Below are 19,731 nucleotides of genomic sequence, written 5' to 3' on the forward strand. Positions count from 1 at the left end.
CATTCTCCGTGTCACACTGAAACCTATATCAGGTTGGTGCACAAGTTCGTAGCATTATTATTATTTCTTTCTTTTCTCAGACATTATGTCTGGTCAAAAATGGAAAGTGACGCGGACCTTGATCAAGCGTGACTTCCTTTTAACTGTACGGTATATATTATATTGCATTTAGCAACTTTCGGGTAATTGAACATGTATCAATAATTACGGATTTCTGTAGTTGTATATACAAGTTTGGATGTAGTGTATTGCATTGATGTACTGGTGGATATTGTGTGGTATAATGTCAACTTTATCCTGATGCCACATGTCCTTGACTTCCTCAGCCAGTTGGATATATTTTTCAATTTTTTCTCCTGTTTTCCTTTGTATATTTGTTGTATTGGGTACGGATATTTCGATTAGTTGTGTTAACTACTTCTTTTTATCGGTGAGTATGATGTCAAGTTTGTTATGTGGTGTTGTTTTATCTGTTATAATGGTTCTGTTCCAGTATAATTTGTATTCATCATTCTCCAATACATTTTGTGGTGCATACTTGAATATGGGAACTTGTTGTTTTATAAGTTTATGTTGTAAGGCAAGCTGTTGATGTATTATTTTTGCTACATTGTCATGTCTTCTGGGGTATTCTGTATTTGCTAGTATTGTACATCCGCTTGTGATGTGATCTACTGTTTCTATTTGTTGTTTGCAAAGTCTGCATTTATCTGTCGTGGTATTGGGATCTTTAATAATATGCTTGCTGTAATATCTGGTGTTTATTGTTTGATCCTGTATTGCAATCATGAATCCTTCTGTCTCACTGTATATATTGCCTTTTCTTAGCCATGTGTTCATCTTGATCGATGTATGGCTGTGTTAGATGATAAGGGTGCTTGCCATGTAGTGTTTTCTTTTTCCAATTTACTTTCTTCGTATCTGTTGATGTTATGTGATCTAAAGGGTTGTAGAAGTGGTTATGAAATTGCAGTGGTGTAGCCGATGTATTTATATGAGTGATTGCTTTGTGTATTTTGCTAGTTTCTGCTCGATCTAGAAAGAATTTTCTTAAATTGTCTACCTGTCCATAATGTAGGTTTTTTACATCGATAAATCCCCTTCCTCCTTCCTTTCTGCTTAATGTGAATCTTTCTGTTGCTAAATGTATGTGATGTATTCTATATTTGTGGCATTGTGATCGTGTAAGTGTATTGAGTGCTTCTAGGTCTGTGTCACTCCATTTCACTACTCCAAATGAGTAGGTCAATATTGGTATAGCATAAGTATTTATAGCTTTTGTCTTGTTTCTTGCTGTCAATTCTGTTTTCAGTATTTTTGTTAGTCTTTGTCTATATTTTCTTTTAGTTCTTCTTTAATATTTGTATTATCTATTCCTATTTTTTGTCTGTATCCTAGATATTTATAGGCATCTGTTTTTTCCATCGCTTCTATGCAGTCGCTGTGGTCATCCAATATGTAATCTTCTTTTTTAGTGGGTCTTCCCTTGACAATGCTATTTTTCTTACATTTGTCTGTTCCAAAAGCCATATTTATATCATTGCTGAATATTTCTGTTATGTTTAGTAATTGGTTGAGTTGTTGCTGCCAGGTTTTAGATCATCCATGTATAGCAAATGTGTGATTTTGTGTGGGTATGTTCCAGTAATATTGTATCCATAATTTGTATTATTTAGCATGTTGGATAGTGGGTTCAGAGCAAGGCAGAACCAGAAAGGACTTAATGAGTCTCCTTGGTATATTCCACACTTAATCTATATTGGCCGTGATGTGATATTATTTGAATTTGTTTGGATATTAAGTGTAGTTTTCCAATTTTTCATTACTATGTATAGGAACTGTATCAATTTAGGATCTACTTTGTATATTTCCAATATTTGTAGTAACCATGAGTGGGGTACACTATCAAAAGCTTTTTGGTCATCAATGTATGCGTAGTGTAGTGACCTTTGTTTAGTTTTAGCTTGATATGTCACCTCTGCATCTATTATCAGTTGCTCTTTACATCCTCGTGCTCCTTTGCAACAGGCTTTTTGTTCTTCATTTATAATTTTGTTCTGTGTTGTATGTGTCACTAATTTCTGTGTAATGACTGAAGTTAATAGTTTGTGTATTATTGGTGAGCATGTTACGGGGCGATATTTAGCTGGGTTTGCTGTGTCTGCTTGATCTTTAGGTTTCAGATAAGTTATTCCATGTGTAAGTGTATCAGGGAATGTGTATGGGTCTGCAATGTAACTGTTAAATAATTTAGTTAGATGTGAATGTGTTGAGGTGAACGTCTTTAGCCAGAAATTTGCTATTTTATCTTTTCCAGGGGCTTTCCAATTGTGAGTAGAATTAATTGCTTCGGTGACTTCATGTTGCAAAATTATCACTTCAGGCATTTGTGGTATCATCTTGTACGTGTCTGTTTCTCCTTGTATCCACCGTGCATGCCTGTTATGTTGTACCAGGTTTGACCATATGTTGCTCCAGAAGTGTTCCATGTCTGTTATGTTTGGTGGATTGTCTATTTTAATGTGTGTGTTATCTATTGTCTGGTAAAATTTCTTTTGGTTTGTGTTGAATGTTTGGTTTTGTTTCCTTCTATTTTCACTTTTTTTGTATCTTCTAAGTCGTTTGGCCAATGCTTGTAATTTCTGCTTTTTCTCATCTAATTGCTCTATCGCTTCTTGTTGTGAGATTTTACCTAACCTTTTTCGTTTTTTTCTGACATTTCATTTCTTATAAATTGTGTTAGCTGTAGGATGCCTTTTCTCAGTTTTTCTATTCTGATCTGTAGCCTGTGTTGCCATGCTGGTTTTGTGGGTTTCTTCTGTGTGTTGGTTGGTTCTGATCTCTGCCTAGTGTGTATATTTAGTGTAGTGAGTGCTCCTATATAAACCAGTAGTTGTAACTCTTCCTTAGTTGTATTTTCATTTATTTTGTTTTGTATGATTGTGTTGATAGTTGTTATTGTTGTTTCGACTTGTGGGTTATTTGGCGGTCTATGCAAGAATGGTCTAATGTCTGTATTTGTGTCTTTGTATTCTATATATGTCCGCTGAAATTTTTCTTCTATATCTAACCTGTGTGTCACTTCGTGTTCTATTTGTGCTTGTTCTGGTGGCTGTCTTAATATTTCGTTTTCCTCTGATTGTTTAATTGATGCGTGTTGTTCTTTGTTTGTTTGCTCTGGGATGTTTGAGTCCATTACTGTATTTTCTTCTTCTTCTGATTGCACATTATTTTGTTCCAGTATTTGTTGTACTTGTTGTTTGATGTTTTCTAATTCTGACTGGGGTATCCTGTTATTTTTGATTATTACACGGATCTGATCAGCTAGCCGTTGTTCTGTTAAAAATTTTAATTCTGGGTATCTGGTAATAAATGTTGTGTATACTTGTGATCTGTATCCAGTTGTGTTGGTTCCTAGGTTTGTTGCTTGGTAATAACAGAACATGAGGTGTCAGTTAACTTCATCTGACCATCTCATCCTCTGTCTTTGTTTTCCTTCTAGGGTGGTTGCAGGAAGCATATCCTGCGAAACACCTCTATTTGGATTTAAATCATTTTCCAGGTGCTAGCAGTGTCGTCACCATTGTGGGCGGGCATAGGGTTCAAGCGTCGTCCCCGACCATGACGGCGCTTGTCCGAGGCTTCTTTAGTTCTGTCCTGAACCAACTAATCACACTAAAAGGGGCGGTTAGCCCTATTAGTGGTTTGTTCTTTTCGTCGCCTTTTACGACTGGCAGAACATACCAGAGGCCTGTTCTTTTCCCGGGCCTCCACGGGGGTTATTATTATTATTATTATTCTGGCTTAGTTGAATAGAGGGGTGAAAGAAGTGGAGGCAGCCAGCAACATTTGCACCGTGGATGGTGATACAGCCCTTGGATTGAGCACGGGAAGAAAATGGTTCCCTCGTTTCAAGAAGGACGTTTCGATATTAGTGACTCAACGTTTAGGGAGATCTTCGAGGTTTGATGATCGTCTAAACGCATTAATCCTCAATGACCCACGTCAGTGTACTCGAGAACTGGAAAATGTGATCGAGGCTCCCGTTAAAGATAGGCCGTGGCGCGTACGTCACGAAGGTAGTCCTGCGCTCGCTCAGCTCAGCAGATAAAATGCGTTTCTAAACCTGTTAACTCGCAGCTGGGCGTGTAAGTACTAAAGAGAATTGCATCTTCCACTGGAATCTGCTATTATGAAGTCTTACTGATTAACAGTACAACAGCAAAATTTAATTTAAGATCAATACTCGATTAAATGGTAGGCCTATAACGGGGTGTTTATAGCATTTAGTCTCTTCTGCTTAACAGTACTCATTACATGCTGGTGCCTTATGCAATTTATAATCATTTTAGCATGACTATTTTGTTGTACGCCAGTACAGCCGTAACATATAAGTAGGACCATGGACTTCCCATCATTATGGGACTAATAACAGTAAGATTCCATAATAGCGGATTCCAGTAAAAGATTCTGTTATCGTGTGTACGGACACGCCTAGTTACGAATTAACAGGTGTAGAAACGTAGTTTGTCTGTTGATTTGAGCGAGCGGGCGCAGGACTACCTTCGTGACGTACGCGCCGCGGCCTGTCATTCTCGTAGGCCTCGATCGTCAATAATCCACGTCAGTGAACACGATAACTGGAAAATGTGATTAACTGTGACCATTTCGTTAGCATGCGACATTTTCATTTTCATGCAATGGGGAAGGTTCAAAAATGGGTACCGCATGCTCCAAGCCAAAATTAAAAACCAGAGGGTGCGTCTCTGCTTTGGCTCGTCCACATCGCCCATACCTACTCTGGTGACGAGTTATTGTGTCTTTATGCTAACTTAAAGGGGAAAAAATGGAATGGTTGAGCCCAAACAATGGAGCAACTCGCAGTGCCAAGACCTGCGCGCATCCACAAAAGATAATGTGTATCTGGAGGAAGAGAGACGGTGTAATGTACTACGAATTGCTTCCCCAAGGTGCAACAATCACTTCTGACATTTATTGTCAACAACTCAGACGTCGTGCAGACGCAACCCAGGAACAGCAGCCCGAAAGACTGCCGTAAGTGATGCTACCGCATTGTTATGCCCGCCCGCATTCAGTTAGACTGACAAAAAACGCTACACAGGAGTTGGGTTGGGAAGTCATTCGGGACCCACCTTGTTCACCTGATCTTGCGTCCTCCGATAGTCACCTTTTCCGTTCTCAATAAAACAACCTTCAAGAAACTTCCTTTCCGGATGAAAATGCGCTCCGAACATGGCTTCACGAGTTCTTCGCCTCAAAACCACGTGATTTCTACTGTGACGCAATCGAAAAATTACCCCAGAGTTGGCACACTGTTTTAAATAGATAAGGAGAATATATTATTGATGAGTAAGTGTGTCTCTGGACAACAACAACAATAAACAAGTGTATGTTACACGCATGTTCTGTTTATTATAAGTTAATGGAAAAACGATACGAACTTATGCAGCAACCCACAAGCTCTCGCGGTAGCATACCTTACTTACAGATTAGCTCCAGGGCCTGAAGGAACCCCTGTCAGATTCTATATTCAATGAGCGGGTGCGTTAGCCACTCTTCTACCTATATTGTAGATTGCTCGAACAAAAAACTGTGCCCAGTTCTTGGGAAAAAGCAAGGACAGGAATCTCTTAACAGAATGACCTCATCAATGCGAAAAAGCATGGATTCTGAAAACATCGCTAAGCAAAACTAAAAATGACATCGTTGTTGTTGTGGTCTTCAGTCCAGAGACTGGTTTGATGCAGCTCTCCATGCTACTCTATCCTGTGCAAGCTTCTTCATCTCCCAGTACCTACTGCAACCTACATCCTTCTGAATCTGCTTAGTGTAATCATCTCTTGGTCTCCCTCTACGATTTTTACCCACCACGCTGCCCTCCAATGCTAAATTTGTGATCCCTTGATGCCTCAAAGCATGTCCTACCAACCGATCCCTTCTTCTAGTCAAGTTGTGCCACAAACTTCTCTTCTCCCCAATCCTATTTAATACCTCCTCATTAGTTACGTGATCTACCCACCTTATCTTCAGCATTCTTCTGTAGCACCACATTTCCAAAGCTTCTATTCTCTTCTTGTCCAAACTAGTTATTGTCCATGTTTCACTTCCATACATGGCTACACTCCATACAAATACTTTCAGAAACGACTTCCTGACACTTAAATCTATACTCGATGTTAACAAATTTCTCTTCTTCAGAAACGATTTCCTTGCCATTGCCAGTCTACATTTTATATCCTCTCTACTTCGAACATCATCAGTTATTTTACTCCCTGAATAGCAAAACTCCTTTACTATTTTAAGTGTCTCATTTCCTAATCTAATTCCCTCAGCATCACCCGATTTAATTTGACTACATTCCATTATCCTCGTTTTGCTTTTGTTGATGTTCATCTTATATCCTCCTTTCAAGACACTGTCCATTCCGTTCAACTGTTCTTCCAAGTCCTTTGCTGTCTCTGACAGAATTACAATGTCATCGGCAAACCTTAAAGTTTTTGCTTCTCCATGAATTTTAATACCTACTCCGAATTTTTCTTTTGTTTCCTTTACTGCTTGCTTAATATACAGATTGAATAACATCGGGGAGAGGCTACAACCCTGTCTCACTCCTTTCCCAACCACTGCTTCCCCTTCATGCCCCTCGACTCTTATAACTGCCATCTGGTTTCTGTACAAATTGTAAATAGCCTTTCGCTCCCTGTATTTTACCCCTGACACCTTCAGAATTTGAAAGAGAGTATTCCAGTTAACATTGTCAAAAGCTTTCTCCAAGTCTACAAATGCTAGAAACGTAGGTTTGCCTTTCCTTAATCTTTCTTCTAAGATAAGTCGTAAGGTTAGTATTGCCTCACGTGTTCCAACATTTCTACGGAATCCAAACTGATCTTCCCCGAGGTCCCCTTCTACCAGTTTTTCCATTCGTCTGTAAAGAATTCGCGTTAGTATTTTGCAGCTGTAACTTATTAAACCGACAGTTCGGTAATTTTCACATCTGTCAACACCTGCTTTCTTTGGGATTGGAATTATTATATTCTTCTTGAAGTCTGAGGGTATTTCGCCTGTCTCATACATCTTGCTCACCAGATGGTAGAGTTTTGTCAGGACTGGCTCTCCCAAGGCCATCAGTAGTTCTAATGGAATGTTGTCTACTCCCGGGGCCTTGTTTCGACTCAGGTCTTTGAATGCTCTGTCAAACTCTTCACGCAATATCATATCTCCCATTTCATCTTCGTCTACATCATCTTCCATTTCCATAATATTGTCCTCAAGTACATCGCCCTTGTATAAACCCTCTATATACTCCTTCCACCTTTCTGCCTTCCCTTCTTTGCTTAGAACTGGGTTGCCATCTTAGCTCTTGATATTCATAGAAGTGGTTCTCTTCTCTCCAAAGGTCTCTTTAATTTTTCTGTAGGCAGTATCTACCTTACCCCTAGTGAGACAAGCCTCTACATCCTTACATTTGTCCTCTAGCCATCCCTGCTTAGCTATTTTGCACTTCCTGTCTATCTCATTTTTGAGACGTTTGTATTCCTTTTTGCCTGCATTTTTATACTTTCTCCTTTCATCAATTAAATTCAATATTTCTTCTGTTACCCAAGGATTTCAACCAGCCCTCGTCTTTTTACCTACTTGATCGTCTGCTGCCTTCACTACTTCATCCCTCCGAGATACCCATTCTTCTTCTACTGTATTTCTATCCCCCATTCCTGGCAATCGTTCCCTTATGCTCTCCCTGAAACTCCGTACAACCTCTGGTTCTTTCAGTTTATCCAGGTCATATCTCCTTAAATTCCCACCTTTTTGCAGTTTCTTCTGTTTCAATCTGCAGTTCATAACCAATAGATTGTGGTCAGAATCCACATCTGCCCCTGGAAATGTCTTACAATTTAAAACCTGATTCCTTAATCTTTGTCTTACCATTATATAATCTGATACCTTTTAGTATCTCTAGGATTCTTCCAGGTATACAACCTTCTTTTATGATTCTTGAACCAAGTGTTAGCTATGATTAATTTATGCTCTGTGCAAAATTCTACAAGGCGGGTTCCTCTTTCATTTCTTCCCCCCAATCCATATTCACCTACTATGTTTCCGTCTCTCCCTTTTCCTACTGACGAATTCCAGTCACCCATGACTATTAAATTTTCGTCTCCCTTCACTACCTGAATAATTTCTTTTATCTCGTCATACATTTCATCAATTTCTTCACCATCTGCAGAGCTAGTTGGCATATAAACTTGTACTACTGTAGTAGGCATGGGCTTTGTGTCTATCTTGGCCACAATAATGCGTTCACTACGCTGTTTGTAGTAGCTGACCCGCACTCCTATTACCCCTGCATTACCCCTATTTGATTTTGTATTTATAACCCTGTAATCACCTGACTAAAAGTCTTGTTCCTCCTGCCACCGAACTTCACTAATTCCCACTATAACTTTAACCTATCCATTTCCCTTTTTAAATTTTCTAACCTACCTGCCCGATTAAGGGATCTGACATTCCACGCTCCGATCCGTAGAACGCCAGTTTTCTTTCTCCTGATAACGACTTCCCCTTGAGTAGTCCCCGCCCGGAGACACGAAAGGGGGACTATTTTACCTCCGGAATATTTTACCCAAGAGGACGCCATCATCATTTAATCATACAGTAAAGCTGCATGCCCTCGGGAAAAATTACGGCTGTAGTTTCCCCTTGCTTTCAGCCGTTCGCAGTACCAGCACAGCAAGGCCGTTTTGGTTAATGTTACAAGGCCAGATCAGTCAATCATCCCCCTGCAACTACTGAAAAGGCTGCTGCCCCTCTTCAGGAACCACATGTTTGTCTGGCCTCTCAACAGATACCCCTCCGTTGTGGTTGCACCTACGGTACGGCCATCTGTATCGCTGAGGCACGCAAGCCTCCCCACCAACGGCAAGGTCCATGGTTCATGGGGGGGGGGGGGGGGCAAATGACATACTGAAAGCTTTTTGGTGAAGACAGACAGGTACATGCGATATTTCTTTACTACCGAAAAGCATTTGACCCAGTACCACACCTACACCTATTGCCAAATGTACAATCATGTGAGGCATCAAGTGAAATTTTTTACTGGATTGAGAACTTTTTAGTAGGATGGACGCAGCATGTAATTTCGGATGGAGAGTCATCGTCAGCTGCAGAATTAACTTCAGTTGTGCCGCAGGCAAATGTTGGGGCCCTTGCTGTTCACGTTGTTTATCAATGGCCTTGCAGAAAATATTAATAGGAACTCCAGACTTTTACAAATAATGCAGTTGTCTATGATGAAGTACTCTCTGAAAGAAGCAGCGTAAATATTCAGTCAGATCTTAACAATATTTCAAAGTGGTGCAAAGATTGGCAGCTTGTTTTAAATGTTTAGAAATGTAAACTGTGCACTTCAAAAACGAAAAACTATAATATCGATGAGTCGCAGCTGGAATCGGGAAACTCTACAAATACCTGGGTGTAACACTTGGTAGCATGGGCGTACCCAGCGATTGGCAGGGGGGGGGGGCGACAGATGCCCCCCCCCCCCAGAAGATATTCCCAGTTTTTCACTAGTTTACAGTTTTATTTAATAAGAAATGCTGCATGTTTTCTCGGATTGTACAAGTGCATTCTTGTATTTAAAATGTTTATTAAAAGCAGTTTTTCGCTGGTTTACTGTTCTATTTAATAAAAAGTGCTGTATGTTGTCTCGAGTCCTTGTTTCCTGAGACTAGTATGACCAGCCCCCCCCCCCCCCCGCCCCCCGATCAGGTCCTGGGTACGCCCTTGCTTGGTAGGGATATGAAATGGTATGATCACATAGGTTCAGTATTGGGTAAAGCAGCCGGCCGAAGTGGCCGTGCGGTTAAAGGCGCTGCAGTCTGGAACCGCAAGACCGCTACGGTCGCAGGTTCGAATCCTGCCTCGGGCATGGATGTTTGTGATGTCCTTAGGTTAGTTAGGTTTAACTAGTTCTAAGTTCTAGGGGACTAATGACCTCAGCAGTTGAGTCCCATAGTGCTCAGAGCCATTTGAACCATTTGGGTAAAGCAGGTGGCAGACTTCCCTTTATTGGTAGAATACTGGAGAAGTGCAATCAGCTACGAAGGGGACTGCTCACAAACCACTTGGGCGACCAAATAGGAGTAACTGGGGATACTGAACGTATACAGAAAAGGGCGGAACGAATAGTGGTATCAGTTTGATCCGTGGAAGAGTATTCGGAGATACTGAATGAATTGAGCTGGAAGTTTCCAGAACCGGCTTTAGACATTGGAATTGTGAGGGTAAGATCAGAAAAATTACTGCATGCGCAGAGGCATTGGGACAATCATTCTTCCAAAATGCGCTCCATCCGTGAATGGAATGGGAAGAAACTAATAACGGGTACAGTGGGACGAACCCCCTGCCGTGCACCTCACTGAGATTTGCAGCTTAGAGATGTAGAGGAGGTATGCAGAAAATGATTAAAAACCACCACAAGCGACCGAACAGCGCTATGTCTTAGAATCGGATATTTCGCTTCGGAAGAAGGATGGTCGTAAAAAGAAGTACTAAGTTTTCCAATTACATTTTCTTCAGAGCGCAAGAGCACATGGGCATCAGACAAGTATCAAAGAAGCTACCATGTAAATATCTAAAACAATATAGTGATACAGTGGCAAATACTAGGATGGCTGTATTAGTATTCTGCAAATTATTTTAACAACGTCTTTTTAACATTTTACAATAGAAATGTTAACAGTTGGCAGAAGCACCGATTATCTCCAAATGTCTTTCCCTCCGCCGTGCCTTGAATGGCGTTATACATCTCATCTGCCTGTTTTATCACCTTCAGCTATACAAAAATTTAAACAATTGTTAGAGCGCTCGTGAAACGTTCTCTTTGTCGTTTACTTACTTCGTCACCTGCCATCTTAACAGATGCAATGTAGAATCCACCGAGCAAAGGTTTATTTTTTACATTTATTGTTTTCAAACATTTCACTTACGAAGTCTAAATGGTATCTCCTATACCCTTTCGCTTCTGTTTTAATAGCTGCCTTATAGCCTACCATTTGACTTTTTTACTTCAGATCGTCTCCACGTTACCGTCTTCAAACATCTGCGTTCGTTATGCCCGTGCCCTATAATAGTCTTCCTACGTACCACTAGATTATCACGGTAAATTCAGGAATGAATTTCTAAGTTCATCTCATTAGTTGAGTACACTAAACTAAGACCATTTCAATTTCGCAAGTGACACAGCATTCTCACCTTTTACCTTTCATATAATCCATCTGTTTTCCGTCTCCCTCATTATTTGCATGTCCCGTTGGTCAACTTCCCATGTTCGGCAGTTGGCGCATTTTAGATTCACCTCTCACGACTATAGGTTCCAAATTGGCAGTACAACACATACCGGTTACGCTTTCCGCTTGAGACTGAGCATTTACTTCGCACCCATTTCTCGGTTTCCCACGTGGACTCTTTCTTTCCCCTGTTTATTTCTTACAGAGTCCTTGTGCTTCTTGTATTTAGTTACCCCTACGGCGTGAACATAAGTGGTTCTATGAAATCTACCTTTGTCTTCCTCTCTGCATACTATAACTAATTTTGGACTTCCTATATGGGTAATTTTCAATTGTCCTTTTCCGAAGACATTTTCAAGTTCAGCAGAAAAAGTAAACAAAACCGTGTCGTCCGCAAACAGAAGAGACTTCGTTAAGATGAATTGAAATACTCTGTCAGTACATTCTAACATTTTCCAAAGCTGAAAGAATTTTTTGTGAAATTTTGGTTCTGAATTTTCCACATACTTGTTACGGTTTACCTACAATATTAGCAGTAATTGTTCGGGCATGATCAATCTATCTTATGAAGACATCCGTAACTTTGAAGCAGCCAGATAATAGCACCCGGGAAACAAATTCTATACTGCCACCCTAGTATATTACGGGTCCAAAGCTCTTACGGAATCTCATGGGGGCTTCAAATGAAATAGCGCTTGTGCTCCATTCGTCTGTAACCGCTCCTAATTTGCTGAATGTTAATCATACGTCGCACATTGGTGTTTGAGTCGTTTCTTAGCAGCGCTGGTATCTATACTGCTACACAGGGTGTTTGTTGTGACTTGAGACAACTAAATACCTGGGAAACAACATATCGCACGAGAAAATGTTCTAGGTGACAAGTTAATATTAGTAAAGAGGAGATCCGCCTATGCTACAACCGGCAGCCTGCTAACCACGCCTCATCCGGGGACAGGGTCAACTTTGTATTTTCAAATGGAAACCCCCATTTTTATTGCTTATTAGGATTCTACGCCAAAAAGCAAGTACGGTTTACTGAAAACATCGTTTCCCATTCGTTGAATATAGCACTGTAATCGACAAATATCAAGAGTGCCTGTTATTGCAATTAAAGCGCGACGCATCTGACTACATTTCATTTACGATGTGAATCCTTTGTGTCCTAACGGTTGATATTTATGTTTAGTGTTGAAATGTGACTAAAGCACAAATAATGGCTAGACATTTACATTTCTGACAAATACGCTACTTGTATGGTAACGTAGTTTACTGTTACCTACGGGGTAGACTGTGGAGTCTCCCATCCAAACGCCGGTAACTCTCGCTGGCCGCTGCGCGGCTACCGGCGAAATGCGTACGAACCCCAGCCATTGCAGTAAGTTACAATGTCCATGAATTGATATTGACAGGCTCCTATGGATACTCACCGCAATGGTGAGGGATAAGGGGTCTCACTGATATGATCTCGATGGGAACAGGAAACTATTACATCCACGTCACTGTTCCTGTATCACGCTAAACGTAATTTCTAACCAGACATTGAAACGGTTAGCCATATTGCATTTTACCTTCAAATGTGCAACGCTTTACCTTCAAATGTGCAACGCTTAAGTAAATTTCCAACACATATCAACAACTGGAACACAAAAGTTTACACTTACATCATTAATGAAATGTAGATACACCGTAAATCAAATGTGACACTTCTTAATTGCCAAAACAGGCACACTTGATGTTTGTTAATATCAGCGTTTTTGCGTAGAATTCGAGTATGCAGTAAAAATAGAGGGTTCCCACTTGAAAATACGAAGCTGACCTCGATCACACGAGAGGGGTACCTTAGGTGATGTCCATTTGTAGCACTACCAACTTTTCACCTAGAATTTTTTTCCCCCTTCTTTTTCGTACGATGCGTCGTTTTCGAGTTATGCAGTTGCCTCAAGTTAAACACCACATACAGTCTAAGAAAAAGTAGTCGTTTAATATCGTTACCAAAAATCTCCATCGCACTAGACCGATTTACTTCTAAAAAAACAGAACATTCTTGACCAATTTACAAGTTTTTACGTGGTGCGCAAACATTCAGATGGGCAAACTATAGATTTTTTTAAAAAATAGGAATGTGGAAGTTCACTGCTCAAATGGACAACGAGAAAGAAAATGCTGTGCTATAAAAATGTGCGGTTTCGTTTCTTTCCTTGCAGTCAATTTCAGCTCGATAGCAAGGCATGTAAACCATTAGGCAAATGATCTCTTATTTTTTTCTACTTATACAAAACGTTTTGTTTTCTTGATTGCTGTCGGTTTTACAGAAAATAGGTGTGTTATGGCTTATGATTAGAGAACTACTACGGAATCAGAATGGTCCGAAACTTTGCATTCTACCCATTCGCAGATTAAAATTATCTGAAATACTGCCACTGAAGCTATCCTCACAGATTCAGCATCTCCAGATGTGTGTCTCATACCGCGTATACCAATAATCACAACTGATTTACCCGTTCATTTTAACCTTAGGTTACTAAACCCTCGTAAAATTTACGATTGCAGTAAGGTATAGAACAGGGCATGTTGTACTTAATTTGGTACATAACATACGATTGGAAATCTAATTGCAATTGATGCCTACCTTATAAATGACTTCCTTTGAATACCTTGTGGAGTACGGCAGCAACTTAACATTTCCTGCCTCTAAGGTTAAGCGTCTTCAATTACCAATGAAGGTTTAGTTTTCAATAACAATAAACAAGGCTCAAGAGCAAGAGGGGGGGGGGGGGGGGGGGGTTAGAGGGCATAGTGGAGTGGCTAGTGGTGGAAGTACGTGTGGGCGGAGGAAAGACATACCGAACGTACCAGTAATTTTTAAAAAATACATAGTGCTGTAGAACTGAAAAGAGCCAGGATGAATATTTATGTCTACTACGAATACTGGAAAAAACAGATGACCAATACAAATAATAAGAGCCTGCTTTTGTTGGCTGCTAATGGCATCATGAAGATAAATTACTACGCTTCCATTAGATTGCAGTTTTCCACACGTTAGGTTAGTTTCGTGGTGGATGACCGGTAGTGTGTGATTTCACAACTTCTGTGTGTACTTATAGCGAATGTACATTCTATTTTGCTTTCTTGTAACTAATATTGGACTGGTGCCGCACGTCTCATAGGACATGATGCGGTTTCGGTTTACAAATATTTTTATTTTTCCCGCCTCACTGGGTAAGCGCATGGCAGAATGTGTTCTGTTTTAAATTCAATAAGGATTGAGAGCACGAATCAGTGGCTGATGTACATCATTATTATTTAAATGGCTGACTACTCTGAACTACTGCGTACGCTACAAGAAATTATCCGTTGACTATGCCGCCTAGGAGCCCCTAATACTGACTCTGCAAGAATCCAGAAAGTGAAGTACCTGCGCGTGCCTTAGCAGCTGTCCATACATCAGCACGACAATGCTTTCATCGCTGGCGCTCCATCAGTTATAGCTGTGGGGTAGACAATAACTGTCGACCACTACAACAATGAATCTTTAATAGTCGGCATGCTGTTTGTCAACATTCCATCTTACCGGATTATCAGGAGCAACAAGAAATCCTGACGAAAGTGATGTTTATTCAGATCCGTAGGGATTGCAAAAAGATCCAATATTATTTAATATTACTGCTTGGCGCAAGGCATCAGTTAGAAATATCTCTTTCCTCCGATTTCCACAAGCATGAATGCAAAATACTAGATGCCGAAAATCGAGTCTTACCAACAAATACAAAGATACATGTATGCAAATGAAACATTCTTATCGATTGTAATGGTATTGAGCAATTTGCAAAACGAAAAGAAGGCCGTTTATTCTATACATTACTCACATCCCAAGTGTAAGGGTCCCTTCGAATTCCCCCGTTTTTCCGAGACCTTACCGATTTCTTGTATTACAGAAAATTTACTTCAGTTTTGCTAAAGCGCAAACCAATAATTCAAAACACTTTATAAACTGCATGATTACCTACAAAGAAACAAGAATTCAAAATTTTGCAACAGCCACCCAAATTAATCGGATCGACTTATTAGATGTTTGTACGACTTTCTGGAAGGGTAGCAAGGCACCACAAATTCTGAAAATCTGGATAGTTTCCTATTTCTGCAATTATAGCACTATACCTTACTCCAGGTTCAAAGAACATGTATATGCAATCTCTTTTCATTAAAAAAGAATCAGAAAATTGTACACAGCGTTCAACGAACAAATGGACGATTATCGCTACACTGTGTAAGCAAATCAATGCCTCTACCATGCGCGCATTGTCATGGTGTATCTTCACATGAAGTGACGAGATTTCAATAGCGACAGATAAATTACATACCTATTATAACAGTAACGAAAACTTAACAAGTTTTACACAAGTGAGAACCAAACAACTGTGTCCTACGCGATGTCTCACTGAACCAAATATGATTAAATTATCAGCTGACACTGGCCACGCATTAACATGGGCAGGACACACTAACGCCTCATCATGTGTTGTCGAATCCACTATCTGCCGCTTATAACGATCACATAATACATTTTAATTTAATTCCACACTAATTATGTTTGCAAACGTAGCTGATGATGCTAGCAATGAAACAACTGATCATTGTAAACAACATCTTAGGACAACAAGCAAGGCATTAGCTTTTATTTCGTCAAGTTCTACGATTACACAAAGTAGCTAACCGAAAATCCACAAAAATTATTAATATCCTCCAGAAGGGACATTTACCCATAAATAAGGGATAGTTATACATATTTACGGAACTGCATACGAACATAGAGCAGAAGTATTACCTTGATCACTCCAGATGACGCTGTGAAATCTCGATTCAGCGGCTTAACACTACAAAATCCCTTTATTCAAACAAAATTTTCATACACATTGCACACGAACTACCAACCGAGTAGCACACCAAAATTTTGAGTACATAGGTGGCAGCATGTGCAACGATAACGAAATCATGAACTCTGCGCCTGGTGCCATCTGTACGGAAATCGCACAGCATTTGTTTCATGAATTTGTTGTCGCAGCTGCCACCGCGCCGTATTGACATTTTGTGGCGCTTTTTTTGAAAGCCTTGTTAATTCAAAATAACTTTGTAAGCTAAACCAGTTTACTGTGTGAAGCTAAAAATAATATTTCGAGGAAACACATTTCATTTTTGCTCACTGTTTACTCTACACTAATTACGACTCATTAAGGTCAAAGAATAAGTACACAGTTACGAGTTGTATTAACTGAATGCCAAAGAGAAGTAGTTTCATTCATTTTTTCACAAAAGAAAAGTTTCTTTTTCAGAACTGCCAGCATGCAGTTACTGTGATATTAGGTATTTTCTTTTGCAGTTAACATGCTATTTATGAGTGACGAGAAATGTTAGCGACTGAGATATTATATAGAAGCGCCACGTCAAAAAAATTGGAAAATAATACAACATCCAGGAAGATGAAGTGTGAGAAATTGGTGGTTCTTACATTTCTCCCGTATCATTCTGAAACTGTTGTTAATGTAAGTTAAGTTTAGATGGTTATGGATTTGTACAGAGGTCAGCAGCTTGTGTGACTACTGCTTGATCTTCTGTGAAAATACTAAAACAGTATTGCTTTATGCTTCTTTAATGCCGTTATTAAAGAAGAGATGACACACTGGTAAAGAAAAAATTAATTTACACTCATGATGTACTAAACCCATTAAGTGACGTGAGTCACGTTTAGTTTATGAGTGTATCATTAATGTCCATTTTTTATTTATTTTTTAAAGGAACGTGTGTTGAAAAAATTGAATTATTAGCATCGTCTCTGGTTATAATGCCCTGTGTTTTCTATTTATGGAGTTTTTAACACTGCATTTTCAATTGCTTTTGTAAGATACCACAATGTTGTTCTTACAGTCTCTAATTTGCACGAAAATTGCCTTTAGCTACTTGTGAGATTTTTCTGATGCTTCATAAGTTTTCTAAATTTCTTTGTGCTCTGATTGTCTTCAGTGGATTTTATGGCATGATGTAGATAATCTATCTGACCCATTTCACTAAGATATTATTTATTCAAATTACCTCTGTCACAGCATTTATTAAGAGCATCAGATTCCAGTCCAGTATTAATACTGCATTAATTTAGTCCAATTTCATAGCCTGCATTTCTATATATGTATTGATCTGTTTACCAGGCTTTTTTTAACAAGCTCTGTTTTTATCACACTGCTCTGTATTTTACCTTGATCATATCCTCAGAATATAATTATTAAACAAATTTACCATTTGACACTTGAGGCAAGGGGAGCTTGAGGGTATTGGAGCAGATGAGATGCGTATGTGCTCCAATTTTTCTCATCTGCTCTGCTGATTAAATTTCAAAACAAACAATGCAAATACCCAGTAGAGAAATTTGATCAGTCCATCCAGGAAACATTCCTTCATTTAGAACGATGATGGAAAGGCGATTTTGTGCTGGGTTCTAAGTCGTGGGAGTTTAAGGCAACAAATTTGTGAATGTGTTAGTGAGTGTGTTCTTGCTGCTATCTGTTGCATGATTTTAAATCCTTTTAAATGCAGTAACTTCACTAAATGGATTCGGTCTTGTACCATTGAGAAGAAAGCATTCGCTGGTGTGTCATGATTGTGATGCAAGAGTAACTGTATGCCACATATCAGAACAGTAGACCCACCTATTAATGAGATGGAGCCCATAATTTTGAATTGGCTTTTGCCCTCTATTTTATATGCCGGACACACATATGGCCATGTGTAGTACATTTGTGTTCACTTTTTCAGCATTTGTACAATATGTTAGGAATAGACAAGTTTGGTCATTAAATTGTTCTTAACCAACTAACGCTTTCTTTTATGGAGGCCTTGAGAACTCATTACAACTTTATGCATATTGCTTCTTATAATTAAACCTATTTTTTTAATTAGTTTCCTTATGAAAGTGATAAAAGGTTGTAAGAATTCATTATATTTTTCCACAACAGTTTGTTCATTACACACCTCCTGCCATTATGGTAACTGATAAGTGAATGGTTGATCTTATCCAAATAGGACGATGACTCTTAATATCCAGCATGTCAGTGTATGGTACGCTTTGTTTTTGTCTTAATGCTTTCCAGTGCTCTGATGAATGCTGATCTCTCTTGCACAGTGAACCTTTTCGCTAGTAAGACATTTCTGAAGTTTCTATTGCTGTTCTGGTCATTGCTCGTATTCTTACATGGCGACTTTTGTTATCCACATGTAATGTTTGAGAATGAAAGCAGAAAATATATTCCCCCGTACAAGGAGTGTGGCTGTCTCTTTACTTCGAACAAGGTGTTCTAAGAGCCATTCTGTATATGACTTGAGATCTGTTTCTGTTTTGTTAACTTTTCTCTTTAGTCCCTTTTGCTCTGATAAAAAGCTTGCAACTCTGTAATCTGTTCTGTCTGTAGAAACTGAATGAACTTCTTTAAAGGGTACAGACTTCACGTAAGAAAGGACATCTGTCAGCTCTGATCACTCTAAAAACTCCCAAGACCTCCTTGAGAATAGTGACACAATTGTCCTGGCAGCTGACCAAAACAGTGCTGTTAACAGTCAGATGGCTATTAGCATAAGATTGAGATGCCATCACAGAATCCAACATACAAGCAAGTGAAAAACGATTCTACACCAGCTATGATAAGAGAGACCATCTCATTCGTCAAATGCTGTAACTCAGAGCACCAATACTACCACAGCTTTACATTTTTCCAAAAATTCAGAAAGGTGTAACTCCACCACATCCGACACTGAACCCTATGAATTCGTCAATGTATGAGACAGTGAAACACCTGGGACAGCCACTGAAACCTCTCATGTATTACTGTCCAACAAGAACTCGACAAAGTTTGTGAAAGTGCTCAAGAGATACATCTGGACACTCAGCATGAAGCTAATCAGCTTTGATGTCATGTTTCTCTTCATATAAGTACCACCAGAGGATTGAATGTTATTACTTGACAGTCATTTCACTACTGACAGATTAAAACTGTTTTGATAATGCTCTCGACCGTACACTGACCTACAAGGAACATTGCCTGAAGCTGAAGCAGAAAGTATCCTCCAGAAACTGCCTTCTTCAGAAACTGGCGGGATCGTGCTGGGGTAAACATCCACAAACATTAAGAACAACACCTCTTGCCTTATGCTATTCTGCAGGAGAGTATGCTAGCCCAGTGTGGTACAATTCAGTACATGCAAAGCAGGTTGATGTAGCCTTAAATGACAGCTGTGGGATTGTTACAGGCTTCGTAAGGCCAACCCCCATGGACAAAGTTCAATGTCTTTCTGGGATTGCTCCATGTGACATCAGAAGAGAGGTCGCCGCTAACATCGAGAGGCATAAATCAAATACAGTGACCTCACATCCACTCTTTGG

At 39.6% G+C, this 19,731-nt stretch overlaps 1 protein-coding gene across 1 annotated transcript in view; it reads right to left on the bottom strand.

Annotated features, from left to right (window-relative positions):
- The window catches only part of LOC124787711 (dnaJ homolog subfamily B member 6-like), a 314,264-nt gene extending 297,966 nt beyond the window's left edge, over positions 1-16,298 (bottom strand). The window contains exon 1 of the mRNA XM_047254548.1: positions 16,132-16,298. The gene's annotated coding sequence lies outside the window, so the exon portion shown is untranslated. The remainder of the gene's footprint in view (positions 1-16,131) is intronic.
- Positions 16,299-19,731: the final 3,433 nt, after the last annotated feature.

Source organism: Schistocerca piceifrons, chromosome 3, assembly GCF_021461385.2.
Source record: "Schistocerca piceifrons isolate TAMUIC-IGC-003096 chromosome 3, iqSchPice1.1, whole genome shotgun sequence".
Taxonomy (NCBI): Eukaryota; Metazoa; Arthropoda; class Insecta; order Orthoptera; family Acrididae; genus Schistocerca; species Schistocerca piceifrons.